General features: G+C 43.3%; 1 non-coding gene across 1 annotated transcript; it reads right to left on the minus strand.

Annotated features, from left to right (window-relative positions):
• Positions 1-15875: 15875 nt before the first annotated feature.
• LOC123373445 lies at positions 15876-16062 on the minus strand. The gene has a single exon (XR_006580729.1). It is a non-coding gene; the product is annotated as a U2 spliceosomal RNA (small nuclear RNA).
• Between the last annotated feature and the right edge of the window lie 2902 nt (positions 16063-18964).

Here is an 18964-nt window from a genome sequence, read left to right on the forward strand (position 1 = left end):
TTTCTGCAGCTGCCAGCCGATACCTTTTTTGGTGATCTAAATGAAACGAGTTTCTTGGTTTCATTCCAGTTTCTAGTGGACACAGCCCAGGTCACAGAATCACCAATGCAATGGACCATCTTTTAGGCATCCTTACGAGACAGGCCCAAGACTCAACTGACATTGAAAATTAAGTCCCTCTGTGTCAGTTTGAAGCACTTTGGTGGGGCAGTAACAAGATGCTGGTACCTGTACTGAATGGAGGACTTCAGTCTGCAAAACTGTGCAAATCCAGCATGAAACACTTGTAAAATGATACAGGTTTGAAATACCAGCACATCAGAAAAGGCTCTAAATATCTCTCTCCTGAGTCCTGTCAGTTTCTCTCTTTTTTTTTCTCTACCTAAAAATTCTGTGATAATATTCTTGTCCTTCTGCCCCCCCCCACCCACAAGATTTTAAATTAATAAAATCAAATGCACACAGAGCTCTGGTATATATATTTTTGCTGGCTCAAGCCAGCCGAGTACAACAATATATTATCCAAAGTGCTGGTACGGTGATGCCATCAAGTAGTGATGATTTTCCCTTACTGCATTTAGTGGTGCTTCAGCATTACCGCTGCAGACTTCCTCAGGGAAACTAGAGTTGTTTAAAAAAATGAGAGAAAATAAAGACAGAAAGAAATAATCACTGAAGAATGTCCTGGGGGAACAGCAAAGTGAAAAAAAAAACAAAGAAAGAAGTAGTTTAGGCTGTCTTGACTGCATGAAAATTGTTGGAACACCTTATAGGAAAAGAATATAATCACTTTTTGGGGTGACGGAATTTAAATAATTTAAAATTGTGCATACAGAATCGGCTTCTCTTCTGCTTTTAGGAGAAAGAAAATCTATGCAGTCCTAGCAAGTTATTGTTCTGCAAGAGGAACGCATATAGCAGGTAGAAAATATAGAATTGGCAATAGATCTGGAGTTAAGACATCATTTAACTATTCAAAAATAAAACAGAACATAAACAGGAAGGCTCTTGAAATGTATTTTTTAGCATTGGAGCTTGTGCCCATGCAATGGCATAAATGGGGAGCAACCCAGACCTCACCACCACATTCAGACCTGCACACATACCCAGACTTACGAGTGTAGGAGGAAGCAGGCTGTAAGCAAATTTTGGTCTCTCAGAATATAACCTGAGTAGATAACCTCAAGGCAGAGGAGGACCTCGGGAAGCTAGTCAAAAACAGAGAGCTTTGAGGAGAGCTTCCCAGGAGATCGACGTCACCTAGAACACAGGAAAAGCACCTGGTATGAAATATTTGTCAGGAGGCAGGATATTCTTATGACTAAGGCAGTGAACTGGAACTCAGGATATCTGGGTTCATTTCCCAATGCCATCACAGACTCCCTATGCCTCAGTTAACAATTCATAAAATGGGGACATTAATAGTTTTTCTCTCCCACTCTTTGCCTGACTTGTCTATTTAGATTGTAAGTTCTTTGTGGTAGAGACTGTGTCTTACTATGGGTCTGAACAGCGCCTGGACAATGGATCTCTGATTTTAAGGGCTATTGTAATACGAACATGAAATATGAATAACCCATCATGAAAATCTAACAGATAAGGAATTTTTTCTTTATAAAAGTTCAAACACATTTTGGGTAAAGTTTACAAAAATGCCAAAGTGTCCAAGCCACTTTTGAAAAATGTGATCTAGGCTCCTAAGCCACTTAGGCATTTTGGAAAGATATTAATGTGATGGGTTGGATCACAGAAACCCCCTTTGGGACAGCCACCTGATGTGCTTTGACAACCTCTGAGTGTGTTTTCCCTGCCAGTTTGGGACTCCAGAAACTTGCCTTGTTTGAGCCAGACACACTAGCCTGCTGCAAACATAGGTCCAAGTCTGAACCACATCCCCCAAAAGCTGCAGGCTTGAACTGAAAACAGCTTAAGAAGTGCTCCTGTCTCCAACACTCAGATGCCCAGCTCCCAATGGGGTCCAAACCCCAAATAAATCCATTTTACCCTGTATAAAACGTATACAGGGTAAACTCATAAATTATTCGCCCTCTATAACACTGATAGAGAGATATGCACAGCTGTTTGCCCTCCCCCCTCAGGTATTAATACATACTCTGGGTTAATTAATAAGTAAAGAGTGATTTTATTAAATACAAATAGTAGGATTTAAGTGGTTCCAAGTAAGAACAGGCAGAACAAAGTGAATTACCAAGCAAAATAAAATAAAATACGCAAGTCTGAACCTTATACAGTAAGAAAGTGATTACAGATGAAATCTCACCATCAGAGATGTTCCAGTAAGCTTCTTTTACAGACTAGCCTCCTTGTAGTCTGGGTCCAGCAATCACTCATGCCCCTGTGTTTACTGTCTTTTGCTCCAGTTTCTTTCAGGTATCCTTTGGGGGTGGAGAGGCTAACTCTTGAGCCAGCTGAAGACAAAATTGAGGGGTTTCCAGGGGCTTAAATAGACTTCCTCTTGTGGGTGGACACCTCTCCCTCCCCCTGTGTAGAATCCCAGCTACAAGATGGAGTTTTGGAGTAACATGGGCAAGTAACATGTCCATGCATGACTGAGTTCCTTAATGGCCAGGCCACATTCCTGGGAAAGTTCAGATGTGGATTGGCGTCTTCAAGTTCAAGTTCATTGTTGGCTTAAGTGTTTCTTGATTGGGCACTTACTGAGAATAGTCTTTTCTCAGGAAGCTGACCAAGTGTTCACTGAGGCTACTTAAAATTAAACAAACACATAGCCAATATTCGTAACTTTTTGAATACAAAAATGATACATGCAAACAAATAGGATGAATATATCCAGTAGATTATAACCTTTGCAGAGATATGCTACATGCATATCTAGCATACAACATATTCCAGTTACGTCATATTTACTTTCATAAGCATATTTCCATAAAGCATTATGGGGTGCAACGTCACACACATGTCACTGTACGACTCCAAGCCCTTATTCCTCCCAGCCTGACTCACTGGAAGGCCTGCAAGCAAACAGAGCCATCCACAGTCAATTCTCCAGGTTGACTGGAGCCATCAGGATTCCAAACCACCATTAATGGCCCACCCTTTGCATAACTACAATAGGACCCCAGAGTTATATTTCATATTTCTAGTTTCAGATACAAGAGTGATACATTTATGCAAATAGGATGACCACTCTCAGTAGATTATAAGCTTTGTAGTGATACCTTACAGGAGACCTTTTGCATATCCCAGTTACATTATATTCACACTCATTAGCATATATTCAGAAAATCATATAGAGTGTAATGGCACAATAACCCTTTGTTGCTAAACGTAGGTCTACACTTGCTAAATGTAGGTCTACACTGCCCACCCAGCTAGCATGGGTATATACAGAAGTGTAGACAGTGAGGTTCTATGGAGGTGAGTAGAATACAGACACACTATAACCCTGGGTTCTGTACCCTACGTGGCTCTCTGCACTCCTAAGCAGTGCCTCCCATAGTTACTCTGCTATTTTAAGCCGTGTAGTGGCCCACTCCTTCCCGGCTGCTGGGACCTTTCCCCGCTGCAGTGAAAGGCTCCAGCGACTGGGAAAGGATCTGACAGCAGGGAGGCACTGGGACCTTGCTGCTTTCCTTGTGCCAGAGCTTTTCACTGCCAGGTGTAGCTACACACCACAGTGAATGTGGACGTAGCCTTCCTTTCACTGTGGCATGTAGCTACATGTACCCTACATGCCACTCCAAGTGTAGACAAGGCCTAAGCAAGAAGGCAAGTTAAGTCAAGATTTGTCTTTCACTCCCAGTGAGCTTGCCACATTGTAAAACTGCAGCTGGTGAGAATAGCAGCTTGTGAGCTGTGCTTTTAAATTGAAGAAAAGTTACTTGTGTCAGGGCCACCAGAGGGATCAATGTTGGATCCACAGCTTGTCAGTACCTGAAATGACTCAGAGCACATTATTTAAACTAAAAAAATTCTGGTGTGCAGATGATACTAAATTGGGAGGAAAGGTCATCCATGAGAAACAATACAGTCAGGTAGGGAAGGATTTAGATCATTTAAGTACTTGAGCTAATAGATAGCAATTTCAATGCAGAATAATGAGTCTCGGAGAATGTAATAAAAGGACATAATATCTGCTTAATGGGAAGGTACTACAGCATATTGACCTGCAGAGAGATATGAGAGTTATTTTAATAATAAAAAACCCTATATTAAAGCGTTCAACTCAATTATTGTTAAGGAAATACAGTGTATTTTGTTAGGACCTCACCCAAAGTACTGCATTCAGCACTAATCGCTATACAGTTCAGGAAGCATATTTAGAATGGGACTTCAAGGGGTGATTTGTAGAGCAATCTAATGAAAGCACATTTTGGAGATACAAGTTTTGAGGACATTGTAGAGAAGATTGACTGTATCCTTGCCAGAAAGTCAGAGACTTTAGAGGTGACTGTCTAAAACACCCACTACTAGCCTAATGAATAGTTGCCAGTGAAAGGTGCAGGGCTGAGACGCTCATTACTTTAACCCCTCAATCTTTACAAACCCATTAGGTTCAGGGCAGCAGGACACTGGGGAGCAGATTCTGATCTAGATTTAGGCAGTGCAATTCTACTGAAATCAAAGCAATTACTCCTGATTTACACCAGTGTAACTGAGCAAAGAATCTGGCCTCAAATCTCTAATAAGACATGGACACAGTGCAGGTCTCCCTCTTTATATCTTATGCTATTTCGTTTGGCATAGCAGGTTCACAGGCAGGCTTTGCATATCAAGACCTACAGAGTCTAATGGGGAGCAAGGTCTGCCTAAAGAGGCTGTGAACCTGTTATGCCTAAGAAAGAAAGAAATTAAAGGATGGCACATGGAGACAGGAAGCTTCTTTCTGTCTGTGCTACAGAAGCCTGACTGAATACAGCGAGAAGGTGGGCCGAATCCTGTTTTCTTTCTTCTGATAAGAGGCTAGGTCATTACATTAAGTATCTTAGAGCTCTAACATAGGTTACATCTACACTATGAGCTAGCTGTGTGATTCCCCTGGCTGTATGAACATACTTGTGCGTTCTCTCATTGAGCTAGCATGAGTAGAAATAGTAATGCAGACAAAGTAGCACTGGTAGACGCAACAGAGGCATAGCTGAGAGATGCCAAGTTTGAACTTACCTGAAACTGGTGGGTACGTAATTGACATGGCTAAGCCGTGTCTGCTCTGCCACCATCCTTGCTATTTATACTCACATGAACTCGATGAGAGCTATACACGGCCATGGGAATCACACCCTAGCTCCTAGTGTAGGCATAGCTGTAAGGAATATTGTGTTGTGAAAACACAGGTGAGGTTCTGATGAAGTGGACCTCTAGTGCTTTGTGTCTCTCTTTTCCAAGAGCTTGACAAAAGCCATTACTTTGTCTAAGACCTTGGCTGGTGTAAACTGGTATAGCTCCACTGAAGTCAACCTAGCTATTACACTGCTGAGAAGGAGGCCTGAGATATCTAGCAACACCAAGATTCAAGTCCTTTTTCACTGTAGATCTCCATTTTATTCGTACATTACCAGGCAGCTCTGTTCACCATCTACACCTCCTATCAAGTAGGCCTTGTCCAAGAGTTCCCAGTATCAGAGCAAAAATGGAAGTCTTCACTTGCTGGAAACAGCGAGCTTTTCTTTCCCTGAATCTGTGCAGCCAACACAGGTGGTACAATTCTCAAATTCTGCACTCTCTCAAAGGCTTATATTTGAACTCAGGGCAATTAATGTCTGCCCACTTGCAACTCTATTAGCTCAGGTCACTGACCTGCATTTCCTTTTCCCCTCCCTTTTTGAATGACACACAATGCTTCAATGTATTCAGTATTGTTGTAGCCGAGCATTAAATGCTGCAACAACACTGTGAGTGAAACCAGACAATCACTATGCTCTTGAATGAACTCACGCAGGAAAAGACAAAAACACCCTGTCACCTTTGGGTGAACACTTTTCACAAAACGATCACCCTATGTCTGTCCAATCAGTCCTCATCCTCAGAGGAAACCTGGACAACACTTTCAAAAGACAAGGCTGGGAATTCAAATTCATAACTTTGCTAGACATTAAAAATCACGGACTGAGAGACACTGGATTTATGGCTTATTTTACAACAATCTATAACCCACTAACAATCCTCCCAGCAGCCTTTCTGCCCTCCTTCCTTTCCCCCCTGTGACTGGAGGGGTATTAACAACCCACTTCACCTTGAATGGTTCCTTGAAACGTCACTACTTATGCTAAACAATCTGTTCCACCTTGTATTTAGCTGGGATGCTCCACGTACGTTTCCCAGACCTGAAGAAGAGATCTGTGCAAACTTGAAAGCTTGTCTCTCTCACTAACAGAAGTTGGTCCAATAAGAGATGTTACCTCATCCACCTTATCTCATATAATGCTACTGGTCATTCAGATTGGGGAAGGATCCCTTGGAAGCCAACAGAGTTGGATGGTTGGTCTGAATTTTAGTTTCACAAGTTTCCCCCAGGTAAAAAACTGAGACGTTCCCAAGAACTCACCACTTTTGTCAAGAGTGGAATGTCACCATTTCCACCACAACTGAGGGAATGAAGAGACTGATGGTTTTATGATACAATGTTGAGATGGTCCAGCAGTGCACATAATCTGATGCTGACACAATCCAACACATATCAATAACGCACCATTTATTCAATGGAAAATGTGATGAATGAAACTAATTGAAAGGAAATTTTATCACTATGTTTTCAGTGAACTGTGCATAAAATGTAGAAGAGCTTCCCTGCTAGCTGCAGGGAAAACTATAAGGGGAATCCAGGTCAGGCTGACGGGAAACAATGTTCAATCACATCAGTCGGGTGGGCTACGTGAAATTGATTTAGGGCACTCGTTCCAGATCATAAAACAAGCCATGCCATTTGGCACTGTTTGGCGTCCTTCTTCAATAGATTCAGTAAAACAGGCAAAGGACTGAATGCACAGGGAAAATGAACTTCCCTTTTATCCCCTCAAAATGACCCAATCCAGGCTGCGGTTGAGGTCCTTTCAGAGGATACAGTGGAGAAATTTGCACTGCTGCTGCCCCTACTGTTTATTCTGTGACTAAATTGAGGACATAATTCTCCTAGGCTGGAAAGTCAAGGTAGCAGCTTTCAATAATAATAAATAAATAATAATAACAACAACAACAACACATACATGGTAAAGAAAGAATGTTGCGCTCAATCCAAATTGAACCTGCAACACTGTTTAACTCCATACTATTCTCTCAACCCTGGTATTTCTATTTGGCATGAGAAGGTGCTTTTTATGAATGAGAACCCAACATTGTGGCCTCTTTGTGAATTTTTCACATTATCTCCCTTCAACAGCATGGAAATGACTCAGAGTTCCCACACTGTGGCAGTCTGAATGCTTGAGGTCTTGTTGGTCGCTTGGCATGATATGTAGCAGACTTCAGATTTCCTTTTCATCCTGAGCCTAATTGTCAACCAGGAGTCAAGACATAAGCATTTCAAAAAGAACCCACAAGGGGGCTACAGATCTAATTAGATCCTGTCCATCATAACTCCTTGTTACACTACAGAGAGCCTAAAAACATCTATTCACGCATGTGTGCACAATAAATGCTAATAAACTCCCGCTGTATTTATCTAGTGTATTTCATATGAAGATCTCAAAATGTTTTATGAAGTTGGCAGAGCATTTTATCCAACCTCCTTCTTGGCCCTCAGAGGCCTGAGCTTCCATGAGCGGTGGTGCACAGAAACTGGTTGGTGTCATAGCTGTAAGAACCACACCCCAGCTCTGGAGGCAAGTGCTTTAGGCGCTTCAACTCTTAGATCCACATGGGGATCTAACATTTGATGGGTTCACCCAAGAGCAATGCACATACTCAGGGGTCACAAAATAAACAGGGGCCTTTACTCCCATCCTGGCAGAGCTATGGGTAAACAGGGAATAGAGGGAATGCAGGATAGTTCTGTTCAAGTTGTTAATGTTTAGTTTAACAGTAAATAACATTATGAGGCCATAATATAATTAACAGTCTTAATAACTTCCAGTCCCCATTTCCCATTTCCTCTAGATGGAGTCCAGTTCCTATGGCTCCACACAATCTTACAGAGAATCTGCATCTTTTGGGTAGGACAGTCTTTCCTAAACAGGGATTATCAAGTCTTTGGGGCTTGAGTGCTGGCCAGCCACTGGGGTTTCAGACCCAGACACTTGTACTGATGCACCAATGTTGGATGAAGTGAAATGCACCATCTGCAAACTGAAATATGGATGTGCAACCATCGCTGATGACATCCCTGGCCGGAGATGCTAACATGTGCTATTGACCCTCTAATGGAAACGCTTAGGGCCATCTTTTGTCTGGAGTGGAGAACTGGAATTTTGCCAACTGCCTGGAAGGCCAGTATAGTGATCTCACTTTATAAGGGCAAGGGACCGTGCAGTGAATGTAAGAGCTACAGGCTGATCACCTTGTTCTCTGTGCCAGGGAAGGTGTTTGTGCATGTTCTGCTGGTGTGTTTGGAGTCTCTGCTGCATCGGAAGCACTGCCCCCAACAGTTAGGCTTTACAAAGAACAGGTCCACATTAGACGCCATTTTGCCAGAGATACACCCTACATCCAAGAAGCCCCAGCATATAGCCTATGTTGATTTTAAGAGACCAAGTTTGGTTCAGTTGACCATGTCATGCTATGGAAGGCCCTTAAAGGGCATAGGTTCCCAACCACTCTGCTGGACTTGATTAGCGAGCTGCATAATGGAACCACTGCCCGTGTGCATCTGGGGAATCAGATGTCAGCACTTTTTAAATCAGTATCTGGTGTCAGGCAGGGCTGTGTCTTGGCCCCTGCACTCTTTTGTTGGGTAATGGATTTCATAATGCAGCATTCCATCCGGTCCATTGGAGTTAAGAGCAGTGATTTCTCGCTCTCAGGCCTTGACTATGCTGATGACGTTCTTGTAGAATAGAGCCCCGACAGTTTTCGCAAGGCACTCCAGCAAATGAAGGAGGAGTCGGCTAAGGTTGGCCTTCATGATTCATGGTCAAAGACAAAGCTGCAAAATCTAGGACCAGGTCCACATGTGACTCCAATCTCTTTGAATAATGAAACTGTCAAAGCAGTCGCCAGGTTTTGTTATTTGGGTTGTATACTCACCAATTCCTCCGGCTCTCAAATAGAGAATATCCATCGGACTGGCATTGCAGCGTCTTCCATGAGTCATTTACAACAAATATGGAATCAACATAATCTCAGCGTGACAACCAAGTTCAGGATCTATTTGAGTTGTATTCTCTCCATACTGTTGTATGGTTGCGGAACATGGACACTACTCCACACAGACTGGGCAAAGCTGGAGGCTTTCCATACAAAATTCCAACATCATATATTGGGCATAAAGTGGAATGACTTCATTTGCAATGCAGATGTTTACAGTCGCTCTGGTTTACAGGCAGCTAGGGCCATTGTCTGCAGATAGCATCTTACAGTTTTTGGACATATCATGAGGATGCCACCAGACGTTCCGGCAAAAGTCGTTCTCTGGGCAGCTTGTAACATCTGGGATAAAATTCCACCCACTGAGGGGTGGAGGTGGCCAAGAAGCAGATCCCCTATTACATTGGTTCATCATGTCTGTTCCGATGTTAGACTCTCGGGTCATCAAGGCCTTGCGGCCACACAAGAATAGACCAAATGGTGAACGATCACTACTGCCGACTGTGTGGCAAAGCTTTGAAGAAGAAGAAGAAGAAGAAGAAGAAGAAGAAGAAGAAGAAAAGCTGGGCAGACGACTTTACATTCTGACTCTCTAGGTTTGACTTCCCGTGAACTTGGTCTCTCCCATGAAAGCTGGAACTCTGAGCCAGCACCTGCTTCAGTCCCATGGCTGAGGCTGCCCAGCTCAGGGCTACTGAGCCTTGGTGAGCTCTACCCAACCCCTTGGCTGCCCCTAATTTAGGGTGCTTCAGTCTGAGGGTGCTCAACTTTGGCTATCAAGACCCTAATATTGTGAAGGGATGAACACCTAGAGCTCCAAATGAAATTGATGGGGGGAGCTGCAGTGCTATTAAAAGGAATAAAAGGTTAGATTCTGATCCATGCCAGCAGTGGCTTTGGGAGGCACTGCAACTTAGGCAGACATCTCTGAATCACATTTCATCCTGCTTCCTCCTTGCTACACTACTATCCCCCCAGTGTCTCTGATAATCTCCCCTGCAAGTGATGGTGGTGGAACAGAGCTAAAGCTTTTCCCAGTCGCTGCCCACCTACTTTGGGGAGGAATTAAGCAGTGAGTTGTCCCCCAGCTCACTTCTATTCTCCTGGACACACGGAGAGTGTTCTCACTCCCTCTCAGTCCCTTGCATGGGCGAGTATCCAAGATAGAATCTACCTCCAAATCATTCTCATTATCATTTTTTTTTAATTTAAAATATACGCATTACAGCAGTGACTAGAAAACCCATCAGGACAAGGGTGGTCATTGTGCTAGGTGCAGTACAGATACAAGAGGACACAATATAATCATTCCAATGCACAGGTTCCGCCTTGCAAAATGTTCACATTTCTTTCTATTTGATTGCTAAAAGCTGGCAGGGCTGGAGGCACATAATTTACTTTTGTTGTATAAACCAAGATTTTTCTGGCTGGGAAATGATACCTCCACCCCCAGGGGAAAAAATAAAACAACTAAATATGAAAGTATTTGGTTTTCCTGAAGTACTTTTGTTTTGTTTTGTTTTGTTTTTTAAAATCATTTTTGATGGAACCCCATTTTTCAATGAAAAAGAGTTTGTGCAGAAAATATTTCTACCAATGCTAATTCCAAGGTATCTATCCCAGCTATATATGGTCCTGAGTACCAGCGCAAGAAGCAAATTGCTTGACTCTTATTCACTTTGATTTGGTCAGCAGAAAATGTAGAGGAAATTCACTGAGTCCTAAGAAAAAAAATACAGTAACAATCTCTCAGTTACTTACTTGCTAGAAGATGTCACAAATTCCACCACAAAGTCTCTCTCTGGTGCAAAGCCGACCTTACCTAAACTATTGAAACGATCATTAACAAAAGTGTACTCTTGGAAACAAATCCTTTGAAATTCAAAGCTGCCACCTATCCTTCTCCCCTCATATGATTTGCAGCTGTGTGACTCATCTGTGTGTGTTTAAGAATCCAAAGTAAAGCATTATTGGCATTAAAATTCCTCTCAGCCACTGGAGCTGATGTATGACGATCTGTCTGGTTCTTGGGTGCTGGAGTTGAAGATGTAGCCATCCCCCTGGGAGCAGCAAAACGATTTGCTCAAATAAACAACACTAATTTGCCCTGAATGAGTCTATGATCCTCGCAGCACAGACAGATTGAAGGCAGAATAGTTGGAGAGCCCAGCCATGCACTTATTGCACTTGGAGACACTGTTAATTTTTCAGTTAAGTCATCTCAGATTCATAGACAGCAGGGCCACTTGGGGTCATCCTGTTTGACCCGTCTGCGGTTTGTAGGACATCTGAACTCTACATTATTCCCACTCACTTCTTAACTAATCTATCCTGTCTTCTCCTGTGTTTCTTCATTGCTAAGATCACCCTGGTATCATTTTGTTGACCTTGCAGCAGCTATATCTGGGATATTTTTAACTCTTCATGCTTGGAACCATTAAAAACAAAATCCAAGGAAGATCAAATTGTGATATACTATATCTTGGGGGAGCACCCTGTAACCCCCATATTCCTCATTTATATATAATTGTGATCTTGCATATAAAGCAGGTCGTGTGCAGTATCAGGGGAAAGATTATGATCTGCTGAAAGTCATTTCTCTATCCATATACATATATCATCAATGCATGTGAAGTTATGAGAATTGTGTTGTACAGTTGTCACTAAAACATGCTGTAAGCTGGGGAATCAGCTAGATATTAGCTCCCCAGAGACAACAGCAAGGAAAGTAACCAACGCCCGGACGGGGTGTCAAACAACTGATCAACAGCCATTGTCCAGCAAAGGAGCTACAATTCAATGACTCACCTGCATGAGGCCACACCAGGGGAATTGCTCAACCTTGCCTAGGGACTCGGCAATGCCCCCTAGACATGCCTGGATGTGGGTTCTCCAAGCACATGGGACTGAGGATATAAAATAGAACACAGGGGCCCCATGCTTGGCCTTTCTCCTGCCCCCACCTATGCTGCAGGAAACAAAGACACTCAGAAGACTGAAGACTCCAACAGAGGAGACCAGCCAAGGTTTAAGGGACAAACCTGTATATTAAGGACTGAAATATCCTGTGGGGTGAGAAAAACTGCTTAATCTAGAGGTTTCCCAGACTAATAAAGTTGAGAGTTTAAACTGTGTGCTTACATTTTATTTTATTTGGTAACTAACTCTGACTTTTGCCTATCACTTATAATCACTTAAAATGCATTTGTCACCATAGTAGCTAGGCTACCAAGGCATACAGACATGATTGTTGAATTACACGTGTTGGAAATGGAAAAGGTGCAGAAATGTTCCATACCATTTATCTTCTAATGGTGGTGCCCTTTTTTTACTGGGATGAGTAGAGGAGTCAGAGGGAGTAGGCCCCCTCTCAACCCCATGTTCAGATGAGTAACATCTGCGAGGGATGTGGAGATCTGCTACTCTTCAGATACTCCCCACAATGGGCAAGTAGGTGGGGTGGGGGGAATTGATGAGATACCCTCTCACGTTGGTCAGCTACTATGACTAGGAAGTAGATGATCAGGGTAAGTAAACTGCACCATTTCAAGGGATATAATAGCTTATCTCCTCCTACCCCTGCAAAACAAGAGAGGAACATAAGAATAACTGGGTCTCAGAGGGGTGTCTCTGAGGTGCAATGCCTCCTAGGGTTGCTGGTGCAGCTTGCATCACCCCTTGCTCAAGACTAAAGTCACAATCTAGCCCTAATTTGTTTTAGCCAGTCTGACTTTGACTTTGACTGAATTTGACTTTGAATCACTACACATGGGAGTCCGTGTTGAGCTATCCAGTCAATGGTGATGGCTCTGCTTATTGCCAAACATTAAACTGTATTAAGACACAAATGCAAATACATTAAATATTTTCCTAATAATATTGGTGTCCCATGTAAATAATTGCTGTCCTCGACACAGGGATGTTATGCAATAGTGAGAGTGGGGGAAGGAGGACTGCTTAATCACAGATGGTCAGAGAGATGCTCCATGAGAAAATCTTTGTATCATGGTATGCATTCTGAAGGAGCAGGAGAACCTCTGACCTAACAGATCTCACTGTTGTGAAGTGTTTTTGGTGAGGTTCAGACTAAATGTATCTCTTTTTTTTCTTGTTAGTGAATAAGGGCACAGATAATCAGAACACATGATATACATCTCTCTGAGGAACTCTTCATACTCAGCCATAAATCAGAGGCTGAGGGTATGATTCTTCTCCTTTCTACAGTGGCATGAATCAGAAGTAGCTTCGCTGATGTCAACACAGTTACACTCATGTGACATCAGCCTGAGAGGAAAACCAAGCTGGAGAACCACACTGGGAGTGGAAAGGATGAAGGCTTGAGCTCCACTCCCAAGCCCCCAGTGTTTTATTTCACTCTCCCCTCAGTGTGGTTGCAGGGACCATTCATTTTCATTCCTGTTGCTCCTCAAACATTTTGTGCATGTGATTGCACCTCACTCAGAGGCCCATAGTTCTGTGCACCCAAGCGTATAGCATGAGATATGCTTAACCACACAAGTAAATATGATTTTCCAAACCTCAAAATATTTGAATCTCTGCATTATCTAGAATCCATATCTGGTCCCAGTATCTGAAATCTATTCAGAAAACCAAAACAAAACACTTGTTTTACTACAGCTTCAGATATCCTTCAAGACATTGAATAGAATCAAGCTTTCCTAATATTCAGGTATTTAGCATGTCTTGTAAATGCTGCACTGAATCCTAAAGCTAAATACACCCACCACAGATCTCATGCTGTATCTTGTTTTAATACATGAAACACAAGCTGACCAAAGAGATTATCAGCAAAGAAGAGGTTGTATCAGGGCCGGCTCTAGGTTTTTTCGCTGCCTCAAGAAAAACAATTTTTTTTTGGCTTTTACACGTTTGCACTTTGCATTTTTGTTTTGACTGTTTAAAATTAAAAACAAAACTGAAAACAGAGAATTTGTAGTTAGTGAAATAAAACTATTTCCTACTAGTGTAATTTTAACATTTAATTTTAACCAGTCGTTTTCGTTTTTGTCCCAGCATTTTAGCTCTATAACCACTGGCACCACCACGAAACGGAAATTAGCGCAAATGGCTAATTAGCGCTAATCGTGATTTGAGTGACCGTGTCACGTGACATGATATTTTTCCCGTCACACTCCTATTGCACTACTGTACTTGCCGTAGGTAAAGCACTAGTCATTGGGGTGAGAGAGCTCCCCACGAGCTCGGATACACACTAGACCCAGCCCTGCTGGCGTTTTCCCAGTGCTGAGGCTGCCCAGTTGGGAGCCACAGGGGCATGCAATGGAGAGAGCTCTGGGGCTGGAGGAGCCAGGGAAGAGGTGCTGGGCTTGCTGGACAGATGCTGCCCCTCTCTGCCAGGTCGCTCGCCTCCTGCAGGAGGGGAGGCAGAAGGAGACTCCAAGCACTGGAGTGATATGAGGGGCTGGGGAGGGAGGCAGCAGCCTCTGGGGCTCCAGCAGGTAGAAGCACCCCAGGAGTCCCGGGGACCCGCCCGCCCGGCCCAACCCTTACCTTGCTGCGGATCTGGCCCGGGGTGGATTCATCTCCTGTCACCGCCGCTCCCAGGGCCAGGGGTTGGGGCTGCTGCTGATCCCAGCCCCACTCATCCTTGGTCTTGGCCCCGGCACGAGCTGGGCTCCGGCTGGGCTCCCTCTCTGCTCCCCTCTCCCCTCCCCTGGCAGGAGGTGGCACAGAGGGGAGGAGGAGGAGGAGGCAGAGGGAGAGCGGTGGGGACACATTCCCCACTTAGCCGGTTCCCTGCCCCACCGCACTCGGCGGCAGGACAGGCTGGTTACCGCCCCCCAGGGCGGTCAGTATCCAGCCCAGGACGCTGCTTGAGGCATGAGCTGGGGCCCCAGCATTATGCCGCCCCATATATTTTGCCACCCGAGGCACCTGCTTGTTTATCTGATGCCTAGAGCTGCCCCTGGGCTGTGGACCTTTTATCTTGTGGGAGTGATCGCTTCCTGCTTTTTGCTGTACACCCTCCCTCTCATCCTAAATGGCCACCTCCCTGTAGCGAGGCACAGGTGTGCCCCTCTAGCTTCTGCCTCACAAACCAGTTAGGTAAAAGCAGCAAAGAATCCTGTGGCACCTTATAGACTAACAGACGTTTTGGAGCATGAGCTTTCGTGGGTGAATACCCACTTCGTCGGATGCAATTAGTGGAAATTTCCAGAGGCAGGTATATATATGCAAGCAAGAAGCAAGCTAGAGATAACGAGGTTAGCTCAATCAGGAAGCCTCATCCTAAGGATGAAATTTCCACTACTTGCATCCGACAAAGTGGGTATTCACCCACAAAAGCTCATGCTCCAAAACGTCTGTTGGTCTATAAGGTGCCACAGGATTCTTTGCTGCTTTTCCAGATCCAGACTAACACGGCTACTTGATACTTGATACTTGATACTTGAAACCAGTTAGGGACACCTCACGTGGATGCAACCACTAGTGCTCATCATTTGTAGCTTCTTCTCACCACCACCTTACTGTCTATATGCAGGGGTTTTACAGCCAGGCTTTACAATCATCAGACCAGTCCCTCTAGACTCTCTGGTTCTCCTTCCCTCCCCCAGCTTCCTTACTCCCCAGGCCTTTTATAGTGTCCCGGCCAATTAGGCTGTAGCTAGATTTTTTTATTGGGCACTGGTCCTGGAAACACTGCAATACCAGGTCAATGCATGGGGTGGACAGAGCAAGCTCCTATTCCATCCCCTTGATTCAAAAATCAATTTAACATACAGTCCTCAAATAAAGGACCTATGAGATATTAAACTGATAAGAACAGACACTACACTTTGATCTAGGCAGGCACAGGCCTATTTAGCCTTCTCCAAACTACTCGCCTTAATTGGAGCAGGCGTGGCAGAGGGCTGACTAAACACTGCTTACCCAGCACTCTGTCACACTCCCACGTGACCACCCACACAGAATGTCCTGGTTCTTGGATGGCCTGTAACAGAAGAAATGTGTAGCAACAGAACTCAAGCATTATTGGAGAGGCACAAGGTCTGATACAGACAGACTCAGAAAAAAGGACTTCTATGAACCTATTCCATTGATGTGAATGAGGTAAAGAGAGCCTATATCTCTGCCATAGAGGCAGCTAAGTGATGTGCCACACCCTTCTCCAGACTTTAACCCCCATCCACAATGGTGGAGGTAATGTACCCCACAAGCATATATGTTGCGATAATTCATGAAAGTGGCCATCCAGCAATGCTGTTTTAGGACATTGTCACCTAAGCACATGTACACAATTCAGCGAAAAACAAATAGCATGAAAACATTTTTTTCTGTATCAGAAAAGTATGCGGGTACAAATGTAATCCAAACATGTTGCACTGTTATCCTATATTTTGAGTAGTTCTGTGTACAAGTTTGCTTCTAATGAGAGTATCTTCCATAGTAATTGTGGTAATGATGACTCCTGCACTAAGCAATCTGGGTTACGTGTGTGTGTGTGTGTGTGTGTGTGTGTGTGTGTGTGTGTGTGTGTGTGTTTTAACATAAATGTAATTTCCATATGTTAATTGATAATATATTTCTGGGGTAATGTTGTACCCCAGGATCATATATGTTATCATAACTCATGAACTAGTGTCCATCCAACGATGGTGTTTCAGGATATTGCCTATGCTAATTGATAATGCATTGCAGAGACAGTGGGTGTGTACCTAAGCTAGTAGGTACTCCATGGAGGTGTGAGACTCCTAGCAGTTGTTTCAATTTGCTGCTTAAATAAAGCTTTTTGCCAAAAATATTAAATAATTGTTCTTAGTTTCTGAATGGATTTGGGGAACAAAAGTCCCTCCCCCAAAACAGTTAATGTAACTTCTTTCTCAACACTAGAGGAAGATTAAATGGCTTTGTAAACCCAGATTACCTTCACTCAGCCACAGGACACAGTACCGCCTACTGGGAGACATTTTCATCTTATTTCACAGAGACAACTGCCCATTGAATAGGTCACCAACAGCAACTATCTTAGACGGGGGTGAGAAACACAACAGCCTGCTTCCAAGATTCCAGTCTATTGGTATAAGTAACAGTAAGATGTATTGACCGCAGTCAATGCAATCACCTGTAAATCCATACCTTGCACTTCCTGGATGATGAGAGATCAGATACTTTCTAGGCACTCTACGGACAGATTTTCAGCACCTACTTTTATGAAGGGAGTGTGCTATACTCTACTCTGACCAGTACTGATAGAGATCTGGCAAGATGTTGTCCAAAGTCTAACTTTGTTTTTTTAAGCAGCTAATTGATGGTCTCCACCACCAGCTGTGGAATCAGAGGAGTGTATCCTGGATCCCTCTCAGCCAGGCTTCATGACAGCACATGGAATAGAGATGGTATTTGTAGCTGTAGTGGATGTTCTTTTTCCAGCCATAGATAAAGGAAGTATGGTCATACACATCTTAGTGGAACTCTCTGTGGTATCTGATTCCGGCTGATCCCAGATATTCTTTTGCCACTTCCAAGAAGTTGCAGAGTGGAATGGAAACTTCATGATGTCTCAGGCCAGAACACATCATGGGCAACTGTTCCTCCATCTCACTAGTCCTCATCTGCAGATTCCCACAAGGCTCAATCCTCTCCCTACTATTACTTAGTATGTATATGGCACCATTGGGAGAGCTGGTGGGTCAACACGGCTTGAAGTTCCAGCAGTACAGAGATATGTCCAGCTTGCACCTATTCTGTTGATGAACTGAGGAGTTCAGTTTGGTTGCTATTGGCTTTGCACCACTAAGTTCACTTTAAGAAACTGAAGTTAATAAATAAAAAATAATAAAATAAATAGTAGTAATTTTAATAAAATAATAATAATAATAATAATATAACATAGGTGCTCAAGCTAAATAATTGTTTAAATGATTTCCCATGCTTTCCACTAGGAGAGCAAAACCAAGCCCACACTACAGTATAAATTGCATTGTGGATTTAGATTTAACTCCTGCCTGCTTCACCTGCCTAATGATCATCTACATTAAAAAACAAACAAACCATGTTAATGGTGCAATAGAGCTTCCCTAACCATTTCTGGAAGGGAAAATGAGGGGTTATTTGATTCCTATTTTATCACAATTTATGTCAGCATAAAAGTTATAGAGATTGCTAGAAACTAAAGGAACATGATGTAGAATCACAGGAAAAAGTGTAAAATCAATATCGCCAGGTTTTTGAATGCTGTGCTGTAATCCACAGTCAGTGCTATATTTTATGTATATAACTGAAACATTGATGTTGGCTGATCTTTAACCCATGGAGTCCTCACTAGAACAATCACCACAGAGATACAGAAGGCCCAATTCATAACTGCTCTGTGGTCCCTTTGCAACCATGAGGTCCCAATCCTGCTGCTTTTGACCCTTTAGTGAATCTCCTCTGTCTATGCTTTCTAGAAGACAAAATGACAAAATGAGCAAAAAGACTCAGGTAAAGATCAGCACAAACCTCAGCTGGTTTCAGCTACTAAACTCTCCCCTATTCAGTCAGATAAGTTATGCTCTGTTCTCTATCCTAAACGGTTCTGGAGGTTGCTACATATTATCAGACAATTGCCGTATTCCACCCCAGAGGTGAGTGCATTCCAGTGGTTGGTGAAGTAATGGCCTTATGCCATGCATGACACAGCCTTCCTGAGCTGATTTGCAAAACTACTACCCTGTCTGCATTCAAGTGCCTCCTACATACCAACTTCAGCTGTGATATCACT

Source organism: Mauremys mutica, chromosome 6 (genome assembly GCF_020497125.1).
Source record: "Mauremys mutica isolate MM-2020 ecotype Southern chromosome 6, ASM2049712v1, whole genome shotgun sequence".
NCBI classification, from domain to species: domain Eukaryota; kingdom Metazoa; phylum Chordata; order Testudines; family Geoemydidae; genus Mauremys; species Mauremys mutica.